Source organism: Protopterus annectens, chromosome 5.part0 (genome assembly GCF_019279795.1).
Source record: "Protopterus annectens isolate FY-2018-M chromosome 5.part0, PAN1.0, whole genome shotgun sequence".
Lineage (NCBI taxonomy): Eukaryota > Metazoa > Chordata > Ceratodontiformes > Protopteridae > Protopterus > Protopterus annectens.
Window position 1 is genome coordinate 246,473,405 of NC_056735.1, and position 12,107 is coordinate 246,485,511.

Below are 12,107 nucleotides of genomic sequence, written 5' to 3' on the forward strand. Positions count from 1 at the left end.
AGCTTTATGATCCAACCTCATTGGTGAGGACATGATACAGGGAAGGTTCAATGTTTTCCCATGTTGATGAGTGCCAGATCCAGTGTATTTGATCCTCTGGTGGCACTATTTGTTCCAGGGTGTTTATGTTAATAAAGTCCAGGAAGCATTGTGCCTATAAGTTTGAGGCAGTGTATGTTTCTCAGTGTATAGAGAGTTAGTTAAAGTCACCCATGTATGGGGTGTTTGATTGGATGGTGAACACTTCTAGTAGGTTTAGGTAAGAGTCATGAGACTCTAGGGTCGTAGATGGTGACCTGTAGCTAGCCATACTATGATGAGATACCTTATCTGTGGTGACTTGTATGTGGATGACCTCCAAGGTATCATCCTGTTTAAGCAACCTGCAGGTATGCTTGCTGTTAATGTACATTGAAACACCAAACCATTGCCCCAGACTGGGTTATTAGTCTAAATGTGTGAAAGGCAGTGTAACTGGCACTGCTGGAGTACGTTCTATGGCTCGGTCACAGCACAGATGTCTGCATTCTCCAGAATGAGGAGGACTTGAAAGGTGTGGAGTTTTTTGTTTAGGCTCTGAGAACTGAACAGTAACACCTTAAGGCTGCTTAAAGACTTTTTCACTATGTTGGTAGTTTTGTCCTTTTGGCATTGCCTAAAAAGGCTCTAAGGGGGTAGACAAAGTTTTAGTCAATATCCAAAAGCCTGGGGAGAACAGGTGCAGCCCATCCTTGGCAAAGCAATATGGTCCTTTGACCATGTCCTCCCATATTGCTAAGTATTGGATCCCCCTGGAATGACACCAGAAACTAAGCCAATTATTAAAATTAATCATTTTATGTTCATACTGCATCATCATCCTTGGCGAAGGTAGAATACTGGTCAAGGCAATAATCATACCTATCTGTGACACACACTTCAAGAGAGTTACGCCTCTTTTCATACAGTCCAATGAGGTATGTCTCAGGTCATTTGCACTCACATGGACTATGATAGAATCATATTGGTACCTGAGGTGCTGGAACTAGAGTGCATGTGTGATATTATGGATCCCAGCTCCAGACAGGCAACTAGCTGCTATCTTCTCCTTGTCTAACCTGGTGAGTGGGGTATCTGTGTGTCACACAATGGAATCCCCAATGACAAGAAGTGTAGGTAAAGGATATGCTTGTCTTTTGGGCTTTGTTCTTGGGGGACCATTGGGTGTAGGTTTATGTGAGATGTTTGGTGTTGCTTTCGATGATTGTTGAGGAGCAGTGTTGACATCAGCTAGCTTTGGAGGTCTTTGAGATTTGGAAAGGTTTCTTTTAAGTTCTTCAGCACAAGACAATCTGTGTCTGTGGTGACTTTTGTGAGTGAGACATGTAGTGTGGGTATTTCTGATAACCGCATTTGTATACAAGATTTTTGCCCTCATGGAAGTTGTATATTTACATCTCTTGCATACCATATTATTTTTTAATGATTAACTGGCTGTCTGAGAACATTAGACAATTGCTACATTGCCTTAGGATAACCAAATTTACCAAGCTGGCCACAGAGACATTTGGAAATTGCATATCCATATTGTCTGGTCCTGTAATAGGGTGAGCTGTTTAGTATTAAGCATTGAGTTTTAATGGGGTCTCCTAGGATTCTTTCTGTGGTTAAGGGAAAGATGTTATACAGTGTTAGGATATGGTAGTGCTGCTATTTGATGCATAGGCTAGATGTTCTAAGCCCATTTCCACACAATGACACACTGTTTAATAGGTTTCAGTTGTATTCATAACTTTATAGGGAAATTCTACTATCTAGGCATTTGCTAACATACAATACATGGCACTGCTAACCATCACTGCCTTGTGGGCAGCTCCGTGCAAACTTCTTGATTTGTAGCAGAGAAAAATTATTGAAAACTGACTCCTATTTCATCTAGCCAATAAACGACAACACTTTGTACTTATGAAGTGCTTCCCAACTTAGAAAGACCAGGTAAACACCTTGTGCCACAAGTTGGAAGATTCTGGAATTTAATTTAAAAGCATAGCAAAAGCAGCTCTTAAATGTGGATTAAACAAAAACAATAATCAAACAACTAAGTCTCTACCTAATTTGCCCTCCTTTTGAGGCACAGAAAACTAAAAATACTAAGAGAGAAATTACTATTTTTGCCACAAAATTAAATTCTTTAAAAATGCTCAAAAACTGTAATGATCACTTCATAATGCAAGCACAGGTGCAGTAAATCAAGAAATATTTGTATCTTAGCTGGGATGTCTCTGAATGCTGTTGAAACACTTGAAAAGCATTGCAAAGATCTCTGTAAGTGAACATAGAGCCTTGCAAACCTGTCTTATCTATAGTAGAGAAAAACACTTAAAAACTGACTCCTATGCTTTCTAGCCAATAAACAACTACACTTTGAGCTTCCTTTACTTTAAAGTTTCATTAAATATTGATAGTGATGTTTGAACTATAAATAAAGTGTCAGTCCTATTGTAACTCTCTAGATGACCAAGAAGTTTTTTCTTTTTTTGGTTAGGGCAAAATTCAGTAAAATCCACTGGTGTGAAAGAAAACAACATTATAATTATTACAAGCAAAATTGTTTCTGTGTCAGGCATGCAATCTACTAGAAGAAAGTGACTGCAAAGTAAAACATAAGGATGTAAAATATTTATTTTATTTTATTACTCCACCCAACAAACAACTACGCAGACAATTCCACACATCTGCTCAGCCCCTTCTCCCAAAGAACTTCAACAAAAAATGCAAACATCCTTACTGGACATAGAAACATTCCTCTCCAAGCATCAACTCATCCATAATCCAACTAAGACCAAGTTAATGATTTTCACTAACAAATCATCCAAGGTAAGCCCACTACCCCTCAGTATCTAGTCCTCCAATGGAACAAAAATTGACCAAACTAATCAGACTAAACTCCTAGAAGTTACAATCAATAACAGACTAAAATCTGACACACATCTCCTTAACAATCAAAAAAGTCCATGTCAAACTAGGTACTCTCTATAGGGCAAAACCATACTTCACTCACCAAGCCAGACTAGCCACTGCTAGAGCCTGCTTACTATCTACCCTTCTCTATTGTTCACATATATTCACCAACCTATGCAAGACTGACCTTAATAATCTAGAATCCTGCTACAACAAAATAGCTAGGTTTGCAGCCAATCACCCCCACAAATCACATCATTGCTCTTCTCTCCAGCACCTCATTTGGCTGGAACTTCCCAACCTGTTAACTCTAAACCAACTTACCTCTGTCCACAAAGTCTTCCACGACCCCAATAACTGCCCTGCCCTCTCTAACCTGGTCCACCCAATGTTAATTGTAGTTCCCTTAGATCCTCTGACAAGTTACTGCTAAAAATTATCCAGTCACACAAATATAATGGTTATTCTCTCTACTCCAATAAAATAGCCAAGGTCTGGAACATTCTAACTCAGGACATCCAAAAGAATACAAACACCTCTTCATTCAAAAAAAGCCTAAAAGATTATCTCACCAGCAGATGGCTCTGCCCCTGTACTTCACCTGGATAATCTCAACTCTGTACTATCTTTCATCTCAAACAACTACAGCTGTTTGCTAGTGGAGTTCTGATAAAGTCATTTATACTGGTGTAATTTGCTATAATATGTAGCTAGAACTATTTGTTTTATGAATATTGTATTGATGTACTGTTACATTTAACTAATGTACTGTTGTATTAGGCTATATTAACTACTATGTTTTTAGTAATTGTTCTGATTATAATCTTGTTTATAATTTGTTAATTTGTCTGGAGTTTTTCTCCCTGGGTCTCCTCTGAAAATGGGCTACTGGCCTAGTCGGACACTACCCGGTTAACAAATGTAAATAAATAAATACATACAAATAAATTATTTTATTTTTCCTTGGAGATCAATCAAGCTTTTTTCCAAAAGGGAATCAGATAGCATGCTACATGATTATTTTATATTACAAAGGTTGCACATGTCCATGTGTATAAATAAAAATGTGCACTTTGCTGTAATGACTGCCTGTTAGTTGCTTTCAGAATGAGAAAATGTGTGCCAGCTAAGATGCTGAGCATGGAAAGGAGGTGTACCAGGTATGGAAAGGTTAGGTATAGGATGCTTTACTTCATGTAATACAAATACCAAGACTTGGAAACGTATGTTGACTTGATGTGTCTGTGGAATGAGAGACGAAAGACAGAACAACTTTCAAATGATCTTCCTACAAGAGGAAAATATGCTTGTATAAAGAATTCCCTGACTATTTCATAGACTTCAGGTAGCAAGACATGAGCTGCCAGAAATATAGGAGGTCATCTATTACAAGATGCATTGATTAAACTGGATTGTGTGTATCCTACAGAAATGACAATAAACCTGCTTACAGATTAAACCGATATGAAATACAGCTCATGGGGAATGAGTAACCTTTCATAAGCTACTGGTCATTAATCTGTGGTCAACAAAATATGATGAAAGAAAGCTGATGTACACGGAGTATGGTTGACAGGCTTGGGGAAATTTGCTAGTATACAATCTAAATTGAATTTAGACATGAATACAATGAGAATATGGAGAAATTTCACCTACCAATGCTGACAATGAAGGAAAAGGAATAGCAATGCATTATTGTACAGTGGTTTTACAACACCAAAGAAAATATGGTGTGCTAATAGAGATAGAAAACGCATACAAGACTTTACAGCTGGACAAAAACTGTATTTTCTTGTCACAGCAGTTTACATTAGTCAGAAATATATTAGCCATATGTTTTCATCACTAAAAAACTTATTAGATGTTTTTTTTTTTATTTAAAATAATAAAAAAAGTTTAAATGTATTCTTACCCAAGCTTTGAAGATGCTGCCCAGCATGCCTGTCTTTTTATCTGTGTGTAAAATATGGGCCAGATACACAGTGATTTATGAAATTCTTTTAAATCTGCTTTTAGCTTGTATATATGGATAACCACTGCTTCTGCCAAACATAATGCTTACACCCATAAAACAGCTTAGGCTAAAGTAATTTATTTTCATACAAAGACATATTGCAGGGGCAGGCCTGTAATTTCAATGGAGTTACTTTGTCTGTTCTTGGAACAATAGTATATGATGTCCTTCTGACTAATGTTGTAGTTCTTTTGTTAAAGAAGAAGCGTGTGTCTTATAATGAACATTGTACCTGATCATTTGTAAAAACAAAAAAAAAATAAAATAAAATAAAAAGAGCATTAGTTGACTATTCATAGAGACTTCATCTTCCTTGTCCATGTCAAATCAGAATACAATGTAGAAAACAACAAATTAGAACTGATATCACCAAAAAACAACAAAAAACAGTAAAATCCAAAGGTTTATTCGATACACTCTAGCGCCTCGGCTACAGTAAGCCTTGAAGGCTTACTGTAGCCGAGGCGCTAGAGTGTATCGAATAAACCTTTGGATTTTACTGGTTTTTGTTGTTTTTCAGAATACAATGTAACCTACATACATCATACTGCAAACAGCATGGCACTTTTGGATCAAATTATATATTCAGCAGAGGTGAGTTTTTCTCCTTTGTTGGATGTTTATGCAGTATCTTAAGCTTGGTAACTCACATAGCACAAGACATGGCGGTGTTCACACTACCCTGAGTGATCAGCTGACTGGTTTATATGTTAGTGTTTTTGTTGGCTACAGCATGGCACTGGTATGTCTGACAAATGGATAGTCTCAGCCGTCATATAACTATGAAGTGCGATAGAACAAACTAAGTTTAAATATTCCCAAGGATGGCCATGGAGCTGCATGTCTTTGAGCAAAAGCACTACAATGTAGTTTGTGATGCAGAAATTTCTGATTCAGAGACACATTAGCTGCAATGAGGAAAAGCGTTTTTATCAAATAATTTACACCTCCCTGAATTACTGTGAACTACCTTGAGTTTGCCGCAAGGTGTACAGAACACACAATTAACCCTCAATTCATTCTTCCACATGCAATATTCAAAAAAAAAAAATACACAAACACATCACTCAGCCCATACCTGTTTCTGCATGGTGAGAATGTCTCCTACATCTCCTTTTCCTGCCTTGGTACCTCACAAATGATTAAAGTCAGTTAATAATAACAGACATTAGAGTTTCATACTTCTTATTTTGTAGAAACTGTACTGCAGTGATACACCTGTTGCTCTTTTAACTTTTCAAGTAACTCAGAGTCACGTATCTTAAAATTCTCATAGATGTCATTTAGGGTTTCCCTCATCTTTGTCTTGCAATCTCCTGCCCCCAAATGGACACACCACCATCCCTCTCAAATAAATTATGAAAAAAACAACTATTGCCATATTAACTTGTGAGTGGGTTAATGTTGGTATGTGTTATGCCAAGTGGACAGGACTTGAACCCTTTCCCCTTCTTGCTACAGGATTGTTTTTTTTTTCCTTTTATGCAGCTATTTTTTTTTTTTCAAAAAACTTTTTATTGAATTTTGAACAATACAGAAATATAACAGCAACAGCAATAATAGAATACATATTTAAAAATGAAACATTGGGAGATATTTATGATAACACAATTTTGTAAGATGAATGTTTTGTCTCAATGCCGTTTGAGAATATACACTTAACTATCTACATCATATACAAAATGTTAACCAAAGAATATATCAAAATAAGTATTGAGCTAAGACAAAAAATAAGCATTAGGATATAAGTGAGACTGAGGTCTACAAATCCCATAAGGAGGGTGGCCATCTATACACTATTAATAATATGTAACACCTTTTCTAAAGCTTTATTAATATGTGTCGACTTCTTGGGACTTTTCACTATCATTTTCTGCGCACTGATGTATGTGTGGGCTAGAATTTTAAAATTATTCCAATTCAGTTTAGTACGATCTAACCAATTTTGTGTGATATATAATTTTATAAGTGAACATATGTATATTAGCACTTGCATGTCCAATTTAGAGATAAATATTTGGTATGTGTAGTATTGCAGTCTCCCAAGATAAGGTGGATTTGTGATAACCCATTTTCTGTAAACGGACTTTTAGGGAGGTCCAAAGTTTGTGTGAATGATGACAGGACCAAAAGATGTGTAAAAGATCTGCATTAGGGTGTGAACAACAAGAACATGAGGGTGATTTATTTGCATCAAATTTGTTGAGCTTAGAAGGAGTAAAGTATGCATTATTGTTTATCATTAGTTGAGTGTAAAAGAGTTTTTGAAGGGAGTATTCTATTGTATTTTTGATAGCTGAGAGTTTCTGATTTATAGATATATGAGAGTTGTGTTTATCCCAATAAGTAGAGAAGAGACACTCTTCACTATGAATTATTTGATTTATGAGATTATAAGATTTAGACAACATTTTCTCTGGGAGTATGAGGACTTTTAAAACACTTTATAGTTGATAATATCGGTGCTATCTATATTGATGTGTAGGAATTTAGCATTAATTACATCTCTCAGTTGACGTAAGATGACTAGATATTTAATATTAACCTTGAGAATTTTGCGTACATTAGAGATAGTTTCATTCTTGTATTGCATTAGATCCCAAACTGTAAGATCTTTAATCAAGGGAAAATCTGAAAGATTAAAAGACATATTGTCTAAATTGATATTAGGATTTAAGTGAAGAGGTTGCATTAATTGAAATATATTTTCTAGATTTACAAGTTTTACCAAGACTTGAAAAGCAATAATTTTTTGTTTTAAAGAGTTAGGAATTTTAAATTTATTCGTTACTTCCAATGAAAGGAAAGGAAGAGCTAATGGGTTAATGTTTTTATTTGCAATATGTTGAAACCATAATTCTGTCCAAATAGAATTTTGATTAAACTTCGCAGTCTTTATATTTAAAATGGATAATAATTTGTTTGCCGAGATAATCAAGTAGTAAAGGTGAAAATTGGGAAGACCAAGACCACCCTTATTTTTAGGTAAGATTAGCTTAATGTAAGAAATTCTTACTGATTTAGGAAACCACAAGAAATTAGCCAAAATTTTATTGATTTTTGAGAAAAAAGATTTTGGAATCATCTGATCCACCGCATTGAATTGAAATAACAATCTGGGAAGAATATTCATTTTTATTATAGCTGCTTTTGATAAAAGTGATAGATTTAGTAATTTCCATCTGTTCAAGTCAAGTATAATCAATGACCATATTTTAGCCAAATTATTTTGAAATGTGGAGAGACCATTATGATTTATATGAATCCCTAAATATTTGAAATTCTGAACTATCCGAAAAGTGAAATCAGGAAACATATATGACTTGCGAGCAAGTGGATTTATGGGAAGAATATGTGTTTTTTGAATATTAATCTGATAACCAGAAACCTCTGAGAATTTTTCAATGGAACAAATTAGTTTGGGAAGATCTGAGCAGGGTGTTTGAAAATATAATATAAGATCGTCTGCAAAGGCGGACAAACATACTTTAGTGTTAAGGATTCTAGGAATATTATGATATGTATTTTGCTTAATGTATAATAATAGAGGTTCTATATATAGATTAAATAAGAAAGGAGATAATGGGCATCCTTGCTTTGTGCCATTAAAGATCTTTATATTTTTGGATATTTTCCTGTTAATATAAAGAAAAGTATAAGAATTTTTATATAGCATTCTAATAGAGTCTATGTAAGTAGATGGTATATTGAAACAAAGCATGATATGAAACAAGAAGTCCCAGTTAACCCTATCAAAAGCCTTAGCAGCATCAAGAATTAATGCATACATAGGGTTTGAGTCATTTTTGGCAAAGTGAATAAGAGCATCAATTGTCAAGGTATTGTCCCACGAATGTCTATGTGACATAAAGCCCGCTTGTTCCAGAGAAATTAAAGATGGTAAAACATTTTTAAGTCTAGAAGCAAGTATTGAAGCTAAGATTTTGATATCAATGTTAATCAGGAAATAGGTCTATAATTATTAGGATCAGTTTTTCTTTGTCTCTTTTCAAGATTAATATGGTTTTGAGGTATTCCAATACAGATCAGATATACCATGAATCATTATGTGGTTAAAATTACTAGGAGAAGAGGTGAAATCTCTGATGAGAAAGTTTTAAAAATTCGGTGTGAAGCCATCTGGTCCCGGTGATTTACTAGTTTTGAGTCTACTAATGGCTTCCGATATTTCTCTGATAGTCAATGGGGCAGAAAGTGTGTTCTTTTGTGATTCATTTAAACTAGGAAATTTAATAGAAGACGCGAAATTCACTATGTTTTGTTTACTCCTAAGATTATTGTCTTTTGAATATATCTCTGAGAACAATGATGTAAAAAGCTGCAAAATTTCCTGATCAGTACTGTATTTCTTGTTATTATAATTTAATGTCGAAATTCTAGGAAGGGAATGATTACCTTTTATTATTCTGGCTAACACTTTAGAAGGAACCTGTGCCCATTCAGAGTATGTAGCTAATAACCTTTGCTCTGAAATGGTAAGGTTATGTTGATGCAGAAGCAATAATTCTTTTTGGGAATTCAACAATAATTCATATGTTGAAGGATCGGAACTTATTTTGTACTGATTTTCCAAATTTTGAATTTTTGATTTTAATTGTAATTCTTTATTTCTATATTGTTTTTTAAAATATGATGCTTTGTTGATTAATATGCCCCTAAGAGTTGCCTTACATGCGGCCCATTGTATATCTAAAGGGATATCTGATGTGTGTAAATTAAGATGTGTTTCTTTTATTGTTTCAATTATTGATTTATGTATATTTTCCTTTGAAAGCAAATTATTATTCAATGTCCAGCTATTATATGAGCATAATTTTGGTGAATGTGGGACCAAACTTATACTAAGAGATATTCTAGAGTGGTCAGAAAAAAATCTAGGTTCAAGAGAGTAATTTAACTTCCTATGAGTAAAATCATTTGAAATAAGGAAAAATCTAATCTTGACCAAGATTTATAACATTTTGAATAATATGTGAAAAGTCTTTTTATCATTCTGTGTTATAAGAGAAATAGGATCTATAAGGTTTAAATCTATTATAATTTCTTCCAAGGCAATGGATGCTTGAAAATTGTATGAGGAAGATCTACTAGTACGATCAGTGTCAGGATTAATAATAGCATTCCAGTCCCCTCCCAATACTAAATAATAATCTTTGAAGGAGGATAAAATATTATATATTTGAATAAAAAAGATATGTTGTTGTTCACAAGGGCCGTATAGATTAAAGAATATGACTGGCTTATCAATGTTGTGAAAACCAGAAATAATGTAGCACCATCTTCCATTCGCATCATATTTCATCTCTGAAATAGTTCCCTGAAATGTGTTTTTAACTATAATGGCTACCCCGCTTGATTTTGTACTATTACCAGCTGCTACTATCGTTTTAATCCATTTCTTCTTTTTATCTTTATCAAAGTCATCTTTAGTCAAGTGAGTCTCTTGTATAAAGCAAATATTAGACTTTGATTTAAATAGTAAATGGAATAATAGAGATCTTTTGTTCTTATTTTGTAATCCTCTCACATTCCATGAGTCAATATTTATTGTCATAGTATTAACTAAGAATATATATATAACATATATCTAAGATTTGACAAAAATGAAATATTGGCTATAGACCTCAATATCCCACAACCGTCATACTGATTCATATTGTCTACCTAAAAAGGTTGTTATAAGGATTGAAAAATTTCTTCCCTAGTACCCCAGTGCCTAGCCACCTAACCCCTACTAGAGAAAAAAAATAAAGATGAATTATATAAGTGAATTTGGTTAACATTTTCAATGTCAATTGCAATGTATCAACATAGTAAACTTTGCATAATTGCTTAACTAAACAAAAACACCATAATACACTATCAAACATATTTACATATCTAACTAAAATCAAGATGTCCAACATGCACAATCCCTACTCTCTTATTCATTGTATAAGCTCCATTATTGAATAGAAAATATTATTTGTTATAGACATTCCTCAATTTTGTATTTCAGATATTAATGAATCAAATTTATGTAAATGTTTCCATGTACAAAAAAAAAAAAAAAAAAGAAACATATGAAAATAAGTTTGGTGTTATCCCATATAAATAATAGTTGCTATAGAAACTAATATTGATTATATCAGAGATAAATTGCAGTTTTAACTAAGCTTAGTATAGACATATATGTGTCATAGACAAACTGCATTAACATCAGACAAATAATTCGACAATAAAAACTTTGTGTTTTGTTCTGATAATATTTGTGAACGGTCACATCAATATTAACTAACTCAAAATGTAAGCAAATGAATCATATTTCTAAAAAACATTTATGGCTATGCCCCCTTGTGTGGTTAAAACATTTTATATAGAGCAGTAACCTTTTAACATGCACATATTTTTATTTGGTTGCTTTTTCCTTTCTTCCCCTGTTTCCCCTCTTTTGAGCTGTATGTCTTTTTTTTAAAGACCTACCTTTCTATGAGTAAAATTCACTTATTGCTCCATGTATTTTGTATAGTGTTCTTAAATATATTATAAATGATAACTATACATGAAGCCTTTCACCCATTACCACCATCAAAGATGGGGTCCATTCCAAGCATCTTTCCTGATTAAAAAATGTAAAAATAGGTGAAAATATGTGCGTTTGAGTACTGTTTATGGTAATCTGGATTGATCTAACAAGCATAAACGCGCTAAAACTTTCCATGCATCCGAGTTTGCTTATCCGATCAAATCCCACCCCTGCAACCCCTCTCAAAGATCCCCACATGACTTGTTGAACCTCAATTCGAAGATAGTATTACACCTGTCTATATTGACAGGGGTATTCAAGCTATAATGCATATAGTAGTTGAAACTTCGGTAACATCGTGCAACTCCAAATAGAACTTCTGCATATACCAACAGTATCCCATAAAAGAGCTCTGTACATGCTGCAGTAAACTATAGAAACAGCACTCCCCCTAAACGCTCTCTATCACGCCTAAACAAGCCATCACACAGCAACCTACCATGACATATTATATATTTCTAAATTATCAAATTAACCCAATTTCAGTGAGTAAGTGCTTCCTGTATATGTTCTAGCAATGACGTCACCTCAATGCCTTGAAAATCCACATAAGACAAACACATAGAT